The following is a 21210-nucleotide window of genomic DNA, read 5'->3' on the forward strand; positions in this document are numbered from 1 at the left end:
GCTTAAAACAAGTTATTTTCTTAGAGTATGGAGATGAGAAGCCCAAAGCCAGTTTTACTGTGTTACAATCAGATTTCCTTCTTTAGGCCTCAGGGGAAAGTTCATCTTCTTGCCTTTTCCACCTTCTGGTGGCTGCCAGCATTTCTTGGCTTGTGGTGCCTTCCTCCATCTTCAAAGTCATCATTCCACTCTCTGCTTCCAACGCTACATGGTCTTCTCTTTGACTCTGATCCCCCAGACTCTCTCTTATAAGGATTTGTGATTACCTTTAGACACCACCTGAATAATCCCAGATAAACTCCCTACTTCAAGATCTTAATCTCAATCATATCTGCAAAGTCCTTTTTATCATGTCAAGGTAACATACTCCTGGGTTCTGGAGATTAGGACATGGATATAGATAGCATATTGAAAAGCAGAGACATTACTTTGCCAACAAAGGTCCGTCTAGTCAAGGCTATGGTTTTTCCTGTGGTCATGTATGGATATGAGAGTTGGACTGGGAAGAAAGCTGAGTGCTGAAGAATTGATGCTTTTGAACTGTGGTGTTGGAGAAGACTCTAGAGAGTCCCTTGGACTGCAAGGAGATCCAACCAGTTCATTCTAAAGGAGATCAATCCTGGGTGTTCTTTGGAAGGAATGATGCTAAAGCTGAAACTCCAGTACTTTGGCCACCTCACGTGAAGAGTTGACTCATTGGAAAAGACTCTGATGCTGGGAGAGATTGGGGGCAGGAGGAGAAGGGGACAACAGAGGATGAGATGGCTGGATGGCATCACCGACTCAATGGATGTGAGTTTGAGTGAACTCTGGGTGATGGTGATGGACAGGGAGGCCTGGCATGCTGTGATTCATGGGGTCGCAAAGAGTCGGACACGACTGAGCGACTGAACTGAACTGAACTGACTGATAGATTTGGGATAACATTATTCAGTTTACCACAGATGGATCCTAGATTTCTGGAGCTAAGTGGAATTCACTTACTGTGCAATTAAATAGCTGTTACTACCTCACTTCCACAACATTCAGTGTTATTGTCTTGTACTGGATTCCCCACAAAAATGAGAGCCCAGAAGAAGTGTTTATATGTGGATAGTTTGTTTTGGACGTGGTCCCAAGGAGCATGAGTGATAGATTGAGGAAAGAGTGAAGATGGGAAATCCAATTTAAGGATGCATTATTGGCTTGACCATCTCTGTAGGCTGCTAGGATTTCATCCAGCCAAGACCTTCTGAAGAAGATTTAGAATATATTCCAGAATGGTCTGCTCCAGACAGTGGGACTGGTGGGAGAACACTAGTTCTGTCAACTACTGACTGAGAGTTTCCCCACAGGGTGCTAAATCCCTTCAACTTCCAAACTGCACATGCATGAGTCCAGGCAGCTTCCCCAAGGTGCCCTGGAATGCATCAGTCCCAGGGCTGAAAGTTAGAGATATGTGAGCAACTAAGGTGAAGTTATGCCAACTGGTTGGCTGTCATAATGCCTAAAGTTAAGAGTGGTCCAGAAGAACAAAAGATGGGGCATGAAAGATGTCTAGTAAATGGCTCTGTGTTAACATGGATAATTTTGACTTTCTGTGCTACAGTGAGATGTCAGGATTATTTTACCCAAGTCTGCTATTTTCTTAGAGGAAACATTAGGTCCATGACATGTGGTTGCAGATAAAAGACCAGAAGTCTTTGAAACAAGAAAAAAACGCAATATTCTTTTTGAACACCCACTCATGGTTTTCTTTACAGCCTGATGGAGAAGATCAACACTAACAAAAGGTAACACATAAATAAATATTCTTGAGTGTTCTGGTGCTTTTTACCTAGTGTGGGAATCAGAGAAGGTTTCCTTGAAAAATTATGATTAAGTTGGGACTTGAAGACTAAGGAGGGGTTATTTAACTAAATAAAGGGAACAGCATTCCATACAGGGAAGAGCCTGTGAAGTAGACTGGAACATAGCATATTCAAAGCTAAGAGAGTCCAACATGGCTGGAGTGAGTGGGAGGAGATGAATTTGAAAAACTGGGAAGTGGTGGGACAGAGAGAGATTATTCAGGGTCTCAGAGGCCAATAAAGCTTTTGATCTTCCCCTTGGGAAGTCGGTGAATTTTTTTTTAATAAATAGGAGATTGGCAAGATTAAATTGCGTGTTTAAAAGGCTGTATGGTGGAGGAGAGGGGCTAGGAATGAATGCAAAGGGATGAGTGAGTCCTAGCTAGATAAGGATTGACAAACTGAAAACACAAGTCACTGTGAAAAGAAACTGGGTCAAACTGGGTCAGTCATGGGTGGATTTCAAGCTATCCCCCCTTATGCATCCATAAGGTTGTTTATGACTTCTGCAAAAGCTGAGGATTCTCATTTCAGATTATAGACACCAGGTGGGTTAGCAAAGATGGTGACAATAATGATGAAGAAAGAGAAGAAGGAGGAGGAGGAGAAGGAGGAGGGGGAGAGAGAAGAGGTGGGAGATGAGGGGAAAGAGGAGAGGGAAAGAAGGAGGGGAAGAAAAGGAAGGGGGAAGGAAGGAATGAAAAAGAAAGAAAAGAAAAGGAGAAAATAAAAGAGAAAAGAAAGAAAAAAGACTTTAAAAAAAAAGATTCATAGCATTACCTGGAACAAATAGAATTGAAGGAAGTTGGTGGATTCATATTCTTCTAGACTAGTGTTTCTCCACCCTATTCTCAACTGTTAACACTTTGGTTCAAATAACTCTTTCCTGTAGGGAGATCTGCCCTGTGTGTTGTAGGATGTTTAACAGCATGTCTGGACTCTCCACACTATAGGTTAGTAGCAACCTCCCTCCTTTCCAAGCTGTGACATCCAAAAATACCACCAAACACAGTCAAATGTGCCCCAGGGGGAGAAAACCATCACCAGCTGAGAACTGTTCTACTAGACCTTGTAAGTTTTTGGTGCCATTAGAAGGAATATGAATAATTTAAGAAGCCTAAAAACACGATTTCTTTTGTCTTTAACCTCATTTTATGGGTATTAGTTTTTAATCTTTGAAAACACTGGATTTACTTCTCAATTGTTTTGATTAATGATATTTTAGTTCAATCAAGAGGAGCACTTTATTGCAACCTGTCTGCTGTCTGAGCCAAAATGTTTCACGTGTGGAAAATAAGTCAAGTTGAAAAACAAGTTGAGTCAGTAGGTCTCCAGAACTGTGTGTGAGTAAACTTTTATGCAAATTCATTGGTTCTTTGCTGCTGAAAGAGAAACACTGAGAAGATAAAAAGGTTGGCACTGATGAAATAAAATTTTTCATTTTTTTCTTCATTTTCCACACACCAGAAAGAGTTTACAAGATTTTTCCATGATGCAGAGAAGCAATTTTACTTGCAAATCATCAAACCACTCATTCTCTTTTAAGAGAATAAACTGGCCATAACTGGAAATTTCTCTCATTGCAATGTTATATGTCCCCCTCCACTCCATTTCTCAGTGCCTTAACTGAAGGGATATTTTTTTCCAATATGCAAATCCAATCGTGCATTAAAGCTCACCTGCCATTGCTTTTGGATTAAAGATCACAGTCCTCAGCAAGGCTCCCTAGTCACGTCTTAACCCACGTATCCCTATGTTACGTGTGCTTTGGCCATACCACTCTTGTCCCAATTCTTTAGATATTCCATGGTTCTGCCCAGCACAGGGCTTTGCACACATTTGGCCCTTTGCCTGGGAAACCCTTCCACAACATCTTCAGTCCAGCTAACTCGTTCTCACCCTTCAGAGAGCAGCTCAAGCAACACTTCCTTAGAGTAATTCCTTTAACCAAACCCCACCAAACACGCAAGTAAATAAACGCCTCTTTGATAGTCTAATAGCTTCATATATCTTTTCTTTATACCTCTAATTACACTTGTCACTTTATGTGTGCTCAGTGGTTTAGTTGTCTCTGACTCTTTGCAACCCTATGGACAGTAGCCCTCCAGGGTCCTCTGTCCATGGGATTTCCCAGGCAAGAGTTTTGGAGTGTGTTGCCATTTCCTTCTCTAGGGGATTTTCCTGACCCAGGGATCGAACCCAGGTCACCTGCATCTTCTTTACTGGCAGGAAGATTAAGCCCACTTTATTTTTTTAATTGTTTATTAATCAATTTATTTTAATTGGAGGCTAATTACTTTACAATATTATGGTGGTTTTTGTGATACATTGACATAACTCAGCCATGGGTGTACATGTGTCCCACCATCCTGAACCCCTACTCCCACCTCCTCACCGCATCCCTCTGGGTTGTCCCAGAGTACCAGCTTTGAGTGCCCTGCTTCGTGCATCAAACTTGCCCTCGTCATCTAGTTTACATATGGTAATATACATGTTTCAATGCTATGCTCTCGTATCGTCCCACCTTCGCCTTCTCCCACATAGTCCAAAAGTCTGTTCTTTACATCTGTGTCTCTTTTGCTATCTTGCATATAGGGTCATTGTTACCATCTTTCTAAATTCCATATGTATGTGTTAATATACTGTATTTGTGTTTCTCTTTCTGGCTTACTTCACTTTGTATAACAGGCTCCAGTTTCATCCACCTCATTAGAACTGACTCTAATGTATTTTTTTAATAGCTGAGTAATATTCCATTGTGTATATGTACCACAACTTCCTTATCCATTCATCTGCCAGTGGACATCTATGTTGCTTCCATGTCCTAGCTATTGTAAACAGTTAAGCCCACTTTCTATTTATATGTGTGCTTATTTGATTAACATCCATCTCCTCCACTTAGCTGTCATCTCTATGGAGCAGGAAATATGTTTGTCTTACCATTGTGTGCCCAGCACTGAACATAGTAGGTCCTCAATAACTATCATTAAACAAATAAATTCATGAATTCATTAGTCAATATTGTAATACTGGCCACCACATACTTCAGAGACCAGCAAACTCTTGCTACTGTCCTGTCACCTGTTTTTGTAAATAATGTGTCAGAACACACCTATTGGAACACACACCCATTCATTTACTATTTGGGTGGTGCTAGCGGTAAAGAATCCACCTGCTGATGCAGAAGACATAAGAGACATGGGTTGGGTCCATAGGTCGGGAAAATCCCCTGGAGGAGGCCATGGCAACCCTCTCCAGTATTCTTGCCTGGAAAATCCCATGGAGAGAGGAGCATTGTAGGCTAGTCCATGAGGTCACAAAGAGGCAGACATGAGTGAATCAACTTCGCATGCACACAGGCTGATTATTCTATAGAGGCAGCAAGAAGTAGTTGTGGCAGAGAGCACGTTGCCCACAAAACCTAAAATAATTTCTGGCTCTGTATAGGAAGTTTGCTGACTTCTGATCTAAGTCATTTACTTCTTGTTTGACTTACAAGCCAGTGGCCTTACAATCTAATCACAGGAATATATGAAATAAAATAACGTGATATATATTTTCGCTGCCAAAATATTTAATAGTAACAATCCTTAAATGAATGCGTCCTGTGTGATAGCCAGTGAAATGAGCACATTACTTACATTGCTTCGTGAGACCCAAATAGAGCCCCATTTTATTTTAAAAAGAAAGTGCCCAACTTAACTCAGTTTCTCAGAATCAGGAAGCTGATGGGGAGCCAAGTATGTCAGCATCAGCTTTCTGTTTCTTCAGTTTAGTCATTAACTGAATGCTGGGGACAGTGGTGCACGGTGGCAATTCACATTTGAAATGTTTCAAGTGCTAAACGCCCTTGGACTGTTCAAGGAGTGGAAGTGAATGGGTTAAAATAGGACAGGATGGTGTAGCAGTAGGATCCCTGGGAAGTAGTAAGAACTCATGACAGCTCTTACATTAGGTGGGTTCAAGCATGGCACCACATGGCTGGTTCCTTGGTGGCCAAAGGGAAAAATTGACTAGGAAGGACTGAATTGGGCAATTGACAGCGGAAGTAGTGGAGAGGGCATTGAAAAGCTCCATGGGGTACTGACTGGTCCCAAGAGTCTAAAGAGGTCAGATGTGGCCGTGAGAAAATGACAGGCCAGGAATGTGAGAAGTCAAGGGGAAGGATCAAAAACCGGGAACAAAAAGCTCAAAAGTAAGAAGGCAAGAAGGCAGAATCCGTATGACACAAGATCAAGAGAACCCTAGATTAAAAACCTGGGCAATCAGACACTGGGATCAAGGCAAAGGGTCAGAGACTAACTATGGGGCGCCCAAATGAGAACGTAACTCGCTGGGAATTTGACTTTCTGAGGACAACCCTGCCCAGAGCCAGATTCTCAGAACACAGACACCTAATCTGATGGTGGAGGCAATTTTGTCTACCTAGCTACCTAGAAAGGGGAGAGAAGATAATTCTTTGCAGGAATAAGAAAAGACCAGCTCAATATTTCTTTGAGCCAGCTGGCTTGGCTTGTTCCTTCAGGCCCGTTCTTCCTTCTCTTCTCCATATTTCTGACAAATGCTTTTCTGAAAAATGCCTCAACTGACCAAGTTCAGTTTATTGCTTCCTAATTCTCCCTTCAGTAACCCTCAAGCTCAGCCCCCACCACCAACAAACCAGAATATCATGTGCCTTGCCCCGTGTTTCTCAAATGTCGCCAGTTCCCTATTCTGCTTTTCCTTTTCTCAGTGGCCTTGTCTGGGATGGCTTTTTCCAGTTATATCACCTAGAAAAATACCTACTCATCTGCCAAGTTCCAACCCAAATGTCACATCTTCTTGGTAGCTTTTCCAGACCTCCCCACCTCTCAGGAAGAATTAATTCCATCCTCTCTGTAGCCTCAGTGCTTCTTACATAGAACTTTCATAAAGGATTTATATGACTCCTCATTTACACTTAGGATAAGGACAAAACTTCTCTGTATGGCTTTCAGGTTTTCTGGTGGCTCAGTTGGCAAAGAATTTGCCTTCAATGCAAGAGACCTGGCTTTAATCCCTGGGTCAAGAATATCCCTTGGAGAAGGAAATGGCAACCCACTCCAGTAGTCTCGCCTGGGAAATCCCATGAACAGAGGACAGAGGAAATTCGCAGACTACAATCCATGGGGTTGCAAGAGTTGGACACATCTTGACTAAACCGCCACCAGCAAAGGATTTATGATTCCCCATTTAGCTTAGGATAAGGATAAAACTTCTCTGTATGGCTTTCAAGTTCTTGTATAGGTCCCATCCCCCTCACCAATCTTGTACCCCACTGCCTCCCATGGCTCCCTGACCTTGATGGGGCTATTTTTTCTGCTAAGAAGGCTCTTTTCACCTCTCTTTGCCTAGTTAATCCCCAGTATTCTTTTAGATCTCACCTGGGTAGAGCATTCCCTGACTTCTGATTCAATCAAATACCCCACGGCAGGTTCTTAGAGCTCCCAGGCCTCACTTTCATTGCCCTGTAACAGAGGCAGTTCTAGAATTGCTTCTGTAATTATTTCGGTCAGCTTCCTCCCCCATGTACCACATATATCAGGACTTGAAGAAATGTATCTGTTGTTGTAGGCCTGTATTTCCTGGTGTCCAGCCCAATGCCTGGCTCAGAGTTAGCAGAGTGCAAAGTGGTCAATTAACACACTCATGTCATATTTTTTAGCTTGTGGGTCTTCCCTCTGCAGATACAGAGCTCCTGGGAGCCAGGGTTGTAACTCTCAGTCCCTCAGACCCTCAGTGTGTGTCACAGTACCTGCCACAAGGTAAACGCTCGGTTCATGTGTTTTGTTATTATATTGTATTCCATTTCAATGTCAAATCTGACCAGCAATTGTGGTTCTTTGATCATAAAGGTGGCAAGACAGGAAACCATCCATGAGGAAAGCATCTTCCCATGGCCATGTCTTTATTTATATAAATTTCTTTCAGTCATCCCACAGCCACAGTCAATCCTAAAGGAAATCAACTGTGATATTCATTGGAGGGACTGATGCTGAAGCTGAAGATCCAATACTTTGGCCTCTTGATGTGAAGAGCCGACTCATTGGAAAAGACCCTGACGCTAGGAAAGATTGAGGGCAGGAAGAGAAGGGGGCAACAGAAGATGAGATGGTTGGATGGCATCACTGACTCAATGAATTTGAGTTTGAGCCAACTTTGAGATATAGTGAAGGACAGGGAAGCCTGGCATGCTGCCGCTCATGAGGTCAAAAAGAGTTGGACATGACTGAGCTACTGAACAACAACAACTATAGTTTTCCCTCACTGACAGCACTCTTCCATTCCTGATGCCCTGGTTATCCATGCAGAATTCTTGGGGGGTGGCTTTTTCTTCTTTTCTTGAACTCCAACTCTTAGACTTTCTCTCCTGGTAATTTTATTTCTGCATCTCGCACTCTTGCACCCCAGTCTTGTGCTGCACCACAAGGACCATGATTTGCTTTCTTCATTCTGCCAATTTAACTCTGCTCTCATCCTCCCACACAGATTTTCTTCCAGAAGCAAGGTGACAGCGTGAAGGGAGTACCAGAAAAGTAAAAATAAAGATAGTGTGCCTCCACTCAAAGCAAAAGAATTATGAAGGCAGGTGTAGGAGGAATCGTTTTTTTTTTTTAAAGAGGAAGGTGGGCAACTTGTGATTTTATTTCTGGTCTAAAGCAAGAGGAAAGAAATGGGTGCAATTAAACTTTCTGATACTTAAGTGGTAAAATGCGACATGAATGGTTTGCCTTTTGATCTTGGTGACCTAGTTCTGAATGAAGGCATGGGCTGAGATCAGGGATCAGCTCAAGGAAAACCAAGGCTGTGGCAGGAGATGACAGGCTCAGCAGAGGAGTTGGGAGGGGCTCCTGGAACACACTTGGTTTTGCCAGGGACAGAGTTTGAGTGATCTCTGCCCTTTATTCAGTGTTTAACCTAACATCTGGAATGTAGATATTTGGTGAATAAATGACGCTGTCTTACAGGTTGGAATTTCTTGTGATACTTTTAAGGACAAAAAAGAATTTCAGAGGTTAAAAAAGAGAGTGTAAAAGTCACTGGATTAAGGGCTTTGTAACGCTCGCTGTGCTGTGAAGACAATTTCCTCTATGGAACGTAGTGCCAGTCTTTCGCATGCGGGTGTGCTCAGTCATGTCTGACTCTTTGCGGCTCTGCGGACTGCAGCCCGCCAGGCGCCTCTGTCCATGGGATTCTTCAGGCAAGAGTACAGAAGTGGGTTGCCATGCTCTCCTCCAGGGGGATCTTCCTGACCCAGGGAACAAACCTATGCTTTACATCTCCTGCCTTGGAAGTGGGTTCTTTACTGCTTGAGCCATCATCAGGGAAGCTGTCAGTTATTTAAAAATAAGCAATATAACAGACTTAAGGCCAAAATATCCTATCCCGTTATGCAAGATACATTTTCTCCATTTGAAAAATCATATTCTGTAAAATATTCATAAAAAACCTTAAAGTGTAAAATCACTGGGCACTTAACTTTGATACATAATCCATTGTCCTGCTTTTGCCTTCAATTCCTTTTGACTTTAACCTCTCAAGAGGTTTCAGGAACCTCATGAACCTCATAGCTGCTCTACCTGAGAAACACTTGCAAGCTCAGCATTTTGTGCTTAATCAACAGCATCTTGCTCATGCAACTCTAGAAATCTCTCTTCAGAACTTTCCGTGATGAACCAGTTTAGGTTGCTGAGGTCAGCAGTCTAGGTTTTCAGGTTTCTTTTTAAGCACAGTTGAATTACAAAGTTGTTTTAACTTCTGCTGTATAGCAAAGTGATTCAAATATATATATAAAATGTACATATGTGTGTATATATGTTCTTTTCATATTCTTTTCCATTATGGTTTCTTACAGAATATTGCATACAGTTGCCCATGCTGTACAGTACACCTTACTGTTTATGCATTTTATATATAATAGTTTGAATCTACTAACCCCAAACTTCCAATCCATCCTTCCCCTACTCCCCTCACCCTTGGCAATCAAATCTGTCCCCTTTGTGCTTGAGTCTGTTTCTGTTTTGTAGATAGGTTCATTTGTTTCATACTTTAGATTCCACTTATAAATGATATCATATGGTATTTCTTTTTTTCTTTCTGACTTATTTCACTTAATATGATAATCTCTAGTTGCATCCATATTGGTGCAAATGGCAGTATTTCATTCTTTTTATGTCTGAGTTGTTATTCAGTAGTGCAGTTGTGTCCGACTCTTTGTGACCCCATGACTCTTTGTGACTCCATGGACTGCAGCACACCAGGCTTCCCTGTCCTTCATCATTGTCTGGAGCTTGCTCAAACTCACTTCCATTGAGTCTTTGTCCTCTGTTGTCCACTTCTCCTCCTGCCTTCAATCTTTCCCAGCATCAGGGTCTTTTCTAATGAGTTAGCTCTTTGCATCAGGTGGCCAAAGTATTGGAGCTTCAGCTTCAGCAACAGTCCTTCCAATGAATAGTCAGCCTTCCAATGACTGGCTAGTAGTATTCCATTATATATACAGCATTTCTTCATATGTATATATTCCATGAAGGTAATTCCATTATATATATATATATATATATATATAAAACACATTCCATTTTATATATATATATATGGGCTTCCCTGGTGGCTCAGATGGTAAAGAATCTGCCTGCAATGCAGGAGACCCAAGTTCAGTTCCTGGTTTAGAAAGAAAGATCCCCTGGAGAAGGGAATAGCTACCCACACCAGTATTCTTACCTGGAGAATTCCATGGACAGATAAGCCTGGGGAGCTATAGTCCACGGGGTCACAAAGACTTGGACATGACTGACTTACTAAACACACACATACACATGTGTGTGTATATATATACACACACACACATATATATCTTGCATCTTTATCCATTCATCTGTCAATTGACAGGTTGCTTCGTGTCCTGCAGGTTTACTGTGAATAGTGCCACTGTGAACATAGGGGTGCATGTATATTTTGAATTGTAGTTTTGTCTGGATATATACCCAGGATTGGGGTTACTGGATCATATGACAACTCATTTTTTAGTTTTTGAGAAATCCCCATACTGTTTTCCATAGGTGCTGCATCAATTTACACTCCCGCCAACAGTGTAGGAAGGTTTCCTCTTCTCCACACCTTTTCCAGCATTTGTAATCTGTGGACTTTTAAATGACAGGCATTCTGACCAGTGTGAGGTAGTATCTGATTGTTTCGATTTGCATTTTTCTAGTTGTTAGCTATGTTGAGTATCTTTTCATGTGCCTGTTGGCCATCTGTATGTCTCTTTTGGAGAAACTTCTGTTTAGTCTTTCTGCCCATTTTTTGATTGGGTTTTTTTTTTTTTTATTGTTGATTTGTACTAGCTGTTTGTATATTTTGGAAATTGAGCCCTTGTTGGTTGCATCATTTGCAAACATTTTCTCTCAGTCCATAGGTTATCTTTTCATTTCTTCATGATTCCCTTTGCCATACAGAAGCTTATAAGTTTGATTATGTCCCATTTGTTTATTTCTGCTTTGTTTCCTTGGAAGACTGTCTAGGTCATCAGTGAGATCATATATATGACCGGAAGAGCAGTTAATCTTATAGGCTTCTCCTGAGACAATCAATGAGCTATGGCAAGCAGGCGAAGAAATTTCTTCAGTGACTCATCTAAGCCAGTCCGCTAATACCCCTGAAAGCTCTGTCAGTGACACAGGGCAGCCACCAACTTTGCACCTGAAATTCTTTGTATCAGAGAACTGCAGCCCATTTCTAGGAGACGAGACATGGGCAAGATTGCCCATGTCTGCTTTCCCTCTCTGCCTATCGTGACTTGTTGCAGAGGTATATTCTGTTGTCAGATCCTCTACAGAACCACCTGATGGTAGATTCCACAGGACCATGGTGTTCTGTTTGCCAACAAGATTAGTGATCAACCTTCTCCAAGTCTGGACAGAGATCCACAAGCTCTCTGCTGCTGTGATAGGACTCAGGCTCTATGAGACCACAAACCTTTTTAAGATTCCAAAGTGCTCCTCTTCAGAAAGAATCTGTGTCTCACGGCTCTTTCAGCTGTTATCCACTGCTGTAATGCTAGCATGGTAGCAAGATGAGGACAACGGGGTGTATTCTACATTCTTCTAATCAAATCTCAGTCTTTCAGTGAGTTCGTGTCTTGAAATTGTGACTTTCACAAGTGTTTCTGCAGAGGTCTAGTTTTTATTTCCTGGCATCCCCCTCCTTTCCAATCCAGTGCCTTGGAGCTCTAACCTCTTTGACTTTGTGTTTTTCTTTCTTTAGGTGAAACAGGAAGGCTCCAGGGGATTGGGAGGGGAGGAATGCTTTTTCCCCAGGGGGTGGGGGGGGGGGGGGGGATAAGGCTCTGGCACAGTCTTTCCCTTAGAGAGTGCCTCTGCTATGGAGAACCTTCTGGTGTGTTTCATAATGACTCTTCCCCTCCCCAAAGCCTACAGGGTATTTTTCTCAGATCTTCATTATGAGGATCTAGCACTTTTGCCTGGAAAATCCCACGGACGGAGGAACCTGGTAGGCTGCAGTCCATGGGGTTGCTAAGAGTCGGGCACGATTGAGCGACTTCACTTTCACTTTTCACTTTAATGCACTGGAGAAGGAAATGGCAACCCACTCCAGTGTTCTTGCCTGGAGAATCCCAGGGACAGAGGAGCCTAGAGGGCTGCCGTCTATGAGGTCGCACAGAGTCGGGCACAACTGAAGTGACTTAGCAGTAGCAGTAGTGGGGTTCCTGGAAGGAAAACTCATCAAGGTGCAGGGCCCCCCTCTAAGATCATGACTCCTGGGAATTTCTCACTCTCACATTACTCCACACTCAGCCTCTAGCAATCCATCGTTTAAGTGTTCTACCAGTTTATGGAGGCTTCCCAGCTGGCTCAGTGGTAAAGAATCCACCTGCCAAGCAGGAGATACAGGTTCAATCCCTGGGGCGGGAAGATACCCTGAAGAAGGAAATGACACCCTATGGTGCCCGACTGGTACCCAGTATTCTTGCCTGGACAGAAGAGCCTGATGGGTTACAATCCATGGGGCTGCAAAAGAGTCAGACATGACTTAACAACTAAACACAACAACAACCAGTTTATGGCTCCAGGAGCGTCTGTTCTTGGCTGATAGAAAAGATCATGACTGTGTGTCTCTGAACGCCCCCATCTCTCCAGATTTCAGGATGGCAGTTTCCCTGCAACCTAAGCTCCCTGCAACAGCCAAGAAAAGTCACTGATTTTTAATTTGTACAGATTTTTGTCATAAGAGTAGTAGTAATGATTTCCAAACTTTGTACATGTTGAGGCCAGAAGCCACAAGTGAATTCCTATTGTGAGTTCCTTCTTGCCCCCCTCAACCCTTTGCTCCTTTCTTATTACCAAACAGAAGGAAGAAAAAGTACATGGCCAGAGCCTTCATACCCTGTGATAGTGACTTATTGGGTCGTGGAACGCTGACAATTTGGTGGAGGCAGTCAAATGTTGCTTCTCAGCTCATCATTCTGTCCTCACCAGGCATAAGTCAACTCATCAATCTCTGAAGTTCCCTTCAGCACTTGCTAAGTCACATCACTTATTAATGAGTTAAACCATTTTTTACTATAGTACCAGTTCTGTCTAATGATAATTTACCTCCAAATCACTCCTCTCTCTCCCCTTTCACCATAATCTTCAGTTTGGTAAATTTCTCTGCCATTTTTGTTAATACACAGTTGTAGGCTTATAAAGAAATACAGCAGCACAGACCACAGAAGGAGCAAATCTGAATGTTTTACCTTCATAATCGTTCAGAGAGGTATTTATGACTTGAGAGCATTTGGAAAGGATGATGTTTGGGGTGCTCTGAAATGATCTGAAAGATATGCCAATCATACTCAAAGGTTTATTCAGTCCTTAGACTATATGCAGATGCCTTCTCTCATGTTTCATTCAAATGCTTTATTAGGATGTACAGTTTTTGAAGGAGCAATCTATTGGCAATGTATTGGTGGAAAGGAAAGGTAAAATCAGATTTAAATGTACTGCAGATGAAACGCAGTCTTAATCACCGTAGACTTGTCAATTAACTACAGCAGTTGAAGTGAAACTGTGTGTGTGTGTGTGATTTGAGCACTATCCTATTGATGTGTTCAAAGCTCATTTGCTTGGGTGCATGGGACTTAATTTTTTTCAAATCTCTGAGGTCATGTAGTTTGATGGCTAATATAGTTTTCAACTTCTTTGAATGCTGGAAGAATGTGAAAGGAAGTGGAAGAAACCCTTTTTTTTTGGTATTTTTAAGCCTTGGCTCTTCCTGCTCCCCTCTTTTTTATTTAAAAGGTTAATTTTAATAATTTTCAAGGATTTTTTGAGGGTCTGGGTAAAAATGAAGTTTGAAATGCTAAACTATCATGAGCAGAGGAACAGGTTAAAATTATTGTGGCTGTTTCATGCTGGTATATTTCATATGGAGAAGCAAATACTGCTCAGGTTTCTTTATTTGTCACAAAGTGATAAGTTGAATTATATCCATGCTGATAATAATTTGAACTAACATACAGCTCGAGTGAGTGAGTGAAGTCGTTCAGTCGTGTCCGACTCTTTGTGATCCCAGGGACTGTAGCCTACCAGGCTCCTCCCTCCATGGGATTCTCCAGGCAAGAGTGCTGGAGTGGGTTGCCATTTCCTTCTCCAGGGGATCTTCCCGACCCAGGTATCGAACCCGGGTCTCCAGCATTCCAGGCAGATGCTTTAACCTATAATTAGAAGCCCTCTTCTAGCTTACTATATGAGAAGTAGTTACATCTTAAACTAGGATGTGAGGGTTGCCAGCTGTCCTCCTTCAAACACATGCTATAAAGTGACAGACATCATAGAACTTTTGGATTCCCCATTGCAAGCCATTGGATGGGCCTGTGAGTTATAGTGTGCTCAGTCACTCAGTCATGTCTGATTCTTTGCGGCCCCGTGGACTGTAGCCCACCAAGATCCTCTGCCCATGGAATTTTCCAGGCAAGAATACTGGAGTGGGGTGCTATTTCGTACTCCAGGGAATCTTCTCACCCAGGGATTAAACCTGTATCTCTTGCATCTCTGGCGTTGGCAGGTGGATTCTTTACCACTAGTGCCACCTGGAAAACCTCTGTGAGCTATAGTGTGACTTATGAGTAAATTGTATTATACGGATGATGCTCTTTAATTGTACCCCTATCTAACCACTGAATTTTCTGCCTTCCTGGTGAGTGTTTGCCTTTTCCATTAGACCATGAAAGTGGTTTGGGCTCAAGGATGAACAAGAACAATGGCTTGTATAGAGTTGAATTCATAAATGTTCTTGGCAAAACAAGGGAAAGATAGAGGTGATTGGATGTGATGCTCCATGTTACTCACGTTTATCATGAAAACATGAGGTTGGTAATCTTGGCTGTGGGGGTGGAAGAAGAAGCCCACCAGGGCAGAGAAGATAGACTCTACCAAGTTTCCCTCCAGAAACTACCTGTCATGATAGAAAGCATTAATTCTGATATTCAGGACTAATAGAGTCTAAGTTTAAAAATTCTTGTTGTGCTTGAACTGGGGTAAATTGCTCCTTAACTGCAGCCATACTGGAGAAGCTATGAATCTCCCATGTATATCCACTTGGAGGCATCCCATAAATGCCATAACCATTCACAGCAGACAGGCAGTGGTCTCAAGTTAGGGCTTTCCTGGCGGCTCAGTGGTTAAGAAGCCACCTGCCAATGCAGGAGACACAGGTTCGATCCCTGCGTAAGGAAGATTCCCTGGAAAAGGAAATGGCAACCCACTCTAGTATTCTTGCCTGGAGAATCCCATGGATGGAGGAGCCTAGCCAGCTCACAGTCCAAGAGTTTACAAGCTTAGGTCTCAAATTGGAGGTCAGCTTGTCTCCTCTCAACTAATTAAGCTCTTCCCAAGCATATTCTGTTCTTGAGCGTGTCTGACTTCTAGCTGCTGCCAACTGTGGCAATTCCTCCAGTGACCTCATCTGAGAAAGGACATGTTTCCTCAACAGCATTAGCTTCTGACTGTCTTTGTTAATGTCTTGCATGTCTCTGGGTAAACATGTATCTCATGTCCATGCAGAAGTAGTCTGGCCTTCCGCTGGGTGTGGGAGACATCTTGGTCACCCCTTCAAAATCCTCTTAGTTTCAGCCAGTGCTGTGGAGGCTTTGACCACCTTCAAGGAGTCTAGACTGGACAGCCCTGTTCTTTGGGCCTATGCCAAGTAATTCTCTCATTTTTTTTTTTTTTCCCATTGAGGCCTCTCTGATTTTGCAGCATGGAAATCTCAGAGACTGGCTCTGCATTCCTGAATATTTTATACTGGAAATTCAGGGCATGCATGAGGTCAGTCTTGGCAACTAAGGGACAGGTGCTTTGATAGATGTTTCTCCCTTGAGCCCCTGGATAGAGTCTGTCACATTCATGAGGAACTTCATATGGTCTTGGCACGATCAAACACCAATTATCCTTAGCCAATTTAATGGCACGTCCTCACACTGGCTTTCTTTCCCTGTTTCACTCTCTCTGCCTTGCACTTCGGCTTCCTGAGGTTACATTCAGAAAGACTTACCTGCAAACAAGCCTTTCATTCAGACTTTGCGTGCGTGCATGCTAAGACACTTCAGTTGTGTCCGACTCTGTGTGACACTGTGGACTATGGCCCTCAAGGCTTCTCTGTCCATGGGATTCTCCAGGCAAGAAGGCTGGAGTGGGTTGCCGTGCCCTCCTCCAGAGGAAACTCTACTTTCAGGGAAAGCCAAGGTCATATGCACTGATACAAGGATTTAAATTGGGGTTTTTAAGTCTCATAACAAAATGTCAGCATTGCCACTTTTGCCTCATCTATTTTCCAGAGGATAAAGATCTCCTTTCAATCTCACTGGGTTGTCTGTCATAGAACCCTTGTGAAAATCTTCTGAAAGAAATAACCTACAAGAGGTGGTTGAGAGAAAATAACCTTTATGATGACTGTATCAGGATCCTGAGGGAAAACAGATGGCACACTCACATCTCAATAATGTGAATAACTCAAGGATGGCTTATAGACAAAGGGGCTCATTCCAAAGGTGTGTTTAGGATGGAGCAAAATCAGTAGGAACCCGGGCTTAGCAGCTGACATTATCCTTGGGGTAGGGTTGCCAGATAAAATACAGGATGCTCTGTTAAATTTGAAATTCAGATAAACAATAAAGGTAGGTATGATCCCCAGTATTGCATATTGCAGTATATATTTGTTTATCTGACATTCACATTTAACTGACCAACCTATATTTGTCTTTGTTAAATATAGCATCCTTTTTTTGAACTCAAGGGAAGAGAGAACATTTGAGAGCCTGCAAGAGCCATGTAGAGCAGACTATTCTGGGAGGAGGACTAAGGTTTGATTTAGGGATTCAGGCAACTCAAGCAAGCTCACAGGAAGGAAACTGGAGAATAAACACTATGGTCTTAATCTTTCATCTTCCTCTGATCTTCGGCCAGGACTCACCACTGGCTGAACCCAACCAGTGAACCAGATAATAGGGGAGACTGACTGAGCATGGACAGGCAGGTCAACCTCTGAGGGCACTGGGCTGGGTGGAAAGGGTGGCTTGAATGTCTGGAGGGGCAAGTGGGAGAGATCCAGCTCCGTGGCCATTCCTCCTGCTCTCAGTGGACCCTCTCCAAGCGTTACCTCTCATCCAAGTGAAATCTCAGACAGCGACCTCCCTAGACCGGGAACCAAGCTGATTATAACTATTCCTTCCTCTCAGCTCCTCTTTTTCATGATTCTTCTCCCTTTGTCTCAATAGTGATGGTTTCATTAATTCTGTGCTTTTTATTATACAAAGACAAGTCTTTTTGAAGATTATGTGGGTGCATGGCCACTAAGTCGCTTCAGTCATGTCCTATCTTTGTGACCTTTTAGACTGTAGCCCGCCAGGCTCTTCTGTCCATGGGATTCTCCAGGCAAGAATACTGGAGTGGGTTGCCATGCCCTCCTCCAGGGGATCCTCCAGGGGATCTTCCCGACCCAGGGATTGAGCCTACATCTCTTAAGTTTACTGCATTGACGGCAGATTCTATACCCTAGTGCCACCTGGGACGCCCGAGGATGTGGTATGAATAATAAAAATAGTTTCTTCACTATTGGAACTCTTCTAACCCAAAGGATCTGCCCTGTGTCATCATTCTGCAGGTTCTATTTCCGTTTAATACTTTAACTTTAATCCTTGTTGTTGCCTGTATATTTTGATTGCAGATCATATGCAAGATCAGGTCTTGAACATTTGTAAACGATACACGGAGAGCCATCTGAAAATGTTCATGTTTGAAATGACCTTTCTAGTCTATAGCTTCCTCTGCATGGAGCATGTGGTGGTTCTACTCATGGCATGATTCAGAACCATTAGCATAAAGTTAATTTTCTAACTAGGAAATTTCACTTTGCTCCCTTATTATGCTTCTGAATATTTTCTTTATTACTGTCACAAGCACTGATATTTGCCTGTTTTTCAGGGTTGTTTTCATGAAAAAACAATGTTTTAGTCATACCGTGGGGGAGTTACTGTCTGAACAGAGGGCAGCAAAGTGGTATGGAGGCAGATGCCAGAGTCCCCACCTAGACAAATGACTCATTCCTGTTTAGAAGACATGATTCAAAATTTACACTTTAGAACATTTAAAAATAATAACAGGCTGAGGAACTTCCCAGGGCACTTTTCAATTGTTGAAATTGACTGTGAGATACTAAAATGTCAGTTATCCTTTATAAGATCGACAGTTTGTGAAGTACTTACTATGTACAGGTTTCTAGTCTGAGTACTTCGCATCTCATTTCATTTGGTGCCCACAGCAACCCCCTGAGTTAGGTGGCATTCTGACCCCCATTTCATAAGCATGGAAACTAAGATGCTGAGAAGTTAAGTAACCTGCCAAAGGCCCATAGCCAGTATAATAAGAACATTGCTCCTTGTTCCTTTTTCACATACAAGAAGCCTAACAGGAGGTAGACGTGAGTTGTCACGGTAGTTCCTCAGTGATTTCAGAGACTCCAGATCTAAAATGTCTGTATATCATCTAAGCATAGCACTTCTAGTTCATGGTCCAAAATGGCTGCTGAAGTTCCAGCCATCACATACACATACAAGACAATCCAGAAGGAGGACAAAAGCCATAGGGCAAAAAATAAGCCACCTACCTTACTTAAATCTGGGCTAAAATTTAGCCCCAGGCCACATACTATATCTATGGCTTCACATAGCTACTAAGGTGGCTTGAAGAATTAATCTTTTATTCTAGATGATGATAGGCCTAGATAAAAATTCGTAGTGTTCTATGCAAGGAGAAATAGAACAGATATGGGGGTGAGCAACCCCTCTCTTTGCCATAGTGGTTGACTGGGTATAAACCCTGATGATCTGAATGTAGAGGAGCCCCATTCCTTACAGTGCTATTTATAATACGCCAAAACTCCTTGCCCTGGTGTTTCCTTCAGTAAAGCATTCTTTTCTGCTTTCAGTGTCTTATATCAATCATAAAGACTAACTTCTCAGCTGAATAGGAGTTCAGCGAGGGCTTGGGATAGGGGCTGGGAGAATAAGAAGCTGGAAGCCTAAGCATGTGGATTAACCACAGACCTGAAAGAGCTGCCTAGATATGTCTTTGTAGGAAAATACCCTTACATCCCAGCCACAGTAGACCTTAAAGAAACCACACATATTAAGGCCTATCATCTTTCCATCTTCATTTATATTAATCGTTTCCTTAAATAAACCAATTCTCAAAAGAAAATATAACATGCAGAAATTTCACAAAACCCATGCTGGTAACAGTAATGAAAATTCTATCAGCAAAAGCACATTTGATTAATCATATACATGCATGATTTTTCTCTTATACCATCTGTTTAGAAGATGAAAAATGTATTCTGCTGGTAGTTTGGCATGAAGTATATTTATAGAAAGATTTTATTTATAGTCTGCCAGTGGATTCTGAGCCTGCCATGACATAGCTTTCAGAACTAGGTATGCTGAAATGTTCAAATATTAATGCCAACAACATTCTTATCATTAAAACATGAAAGTTAAAATGTTTTCATGTTTGGTTCATATTTTGGAGTCTGTGGCTGCAGACTGAGCAATCTATTTGGGACTCAGTTTAAAAAGTATTAAAATAGCATTCTTTAGCCTTGGTTAGTCTCTGTGATTGATGGTATTTAAATGATTCTGATTAACCAATTTTATTTTCTGGCTATCCAGCATTAAGAAACATAAGGCTTATCTCAAAAAATATTTCCATGGAATGGAATATATACATGTAATCAGCAATTTTGAGTGATGAAGATACCACATTATAGGGACTGCAAAGTAATCAAGTCAATGGAGAGATGTTGAAAATTGAGATGTTGGATCTTTGTCTTTGTGAGAAGCAGAGAGACGATTAAAATGTAATACTGGAATCTCTTTAAAAAAAAAAAAAACCTGCATGAGGATGTGACATTCACATCCTCATTCATACACGCATATTGCATGGGTTAAAACTGCAATTGCACTTGATTGCACTTGAAATTTCAACGATGCCTTTGTAAGCTAATGAACCCACTGAAGGCAAAAGACAACTGTGTTGATTTTGTGGGTTATGCTTATAAGAAACAGGCAGGGCAGGTAGAGGTGGGAAACATCCACTTTCGCTATGCTTGACCTCTCACATCTCAGTATGTATTCATCTTCTGCACATCTGACTCATCCTGTGAGTTAGTACAAAAATGGGAGGTGGTGGTCCTGTTGTCTTGGGCACCTGCCTCAAGTGTCACTGATACATAGCAAAACTACCACCAAGTAGGCTTTTTGTGGTCTATATTCTTTTGAAACATTTTTATACTAACCCACAGAACATTTCTTATTATCAATAAAACCTGGTCTTTTCAAGCAATAAGCCTAAGGGACAAATAATACATTCACAAATAATAGTATGAGGGAAATATGTTTTATTTATTTATCTTTACCGAGTAATTTATTTTCAGAACACTAATGTAAATGTAATACACTGAACAATGAGGCAACATCATTTAAGTTCATTGTGAACAGGATTCAATCAAGTTTGGCTTCAATCAAAATATATTTTAGGTCTGTCTTTCTTTTCCTATTTCTTTATTTTTTTAAATTGAGGGAAATAAACTTTAAGCTGTATTCAAACTCAACCAGTTTCAACCTCCAGAAGATTTAAGGCAGATCCATATAGGCTTCTGGAAAAAAAAAATAATAATAAATTTTGCCTTATTTAAAATGGGGGGAAAATCTTATTCATGGACAGACACTTCTCTAAGAATTCTGAATTGCATTAATAAAATAATCAACATCCTGTGCCACTTGAATGGAACAACATGTACAGTTCTCCAG

Source organism: Ovis aries, chromosome 2, assembly GCF_016772045.2.
Source record: "Ovis aries strain OAR_USU_Benz2616 breed Rambouillet chromosome 2, ARS-UI_Ramb_v3.0, whole genome shotgun sequence".
NCBI classification, from domain to species: domain Eukaryota; kingdom Metazoa; phylum Chordata; class Mammalia; order Artiodactyla; family Bovidae; genus Ovis; species Ovis aries.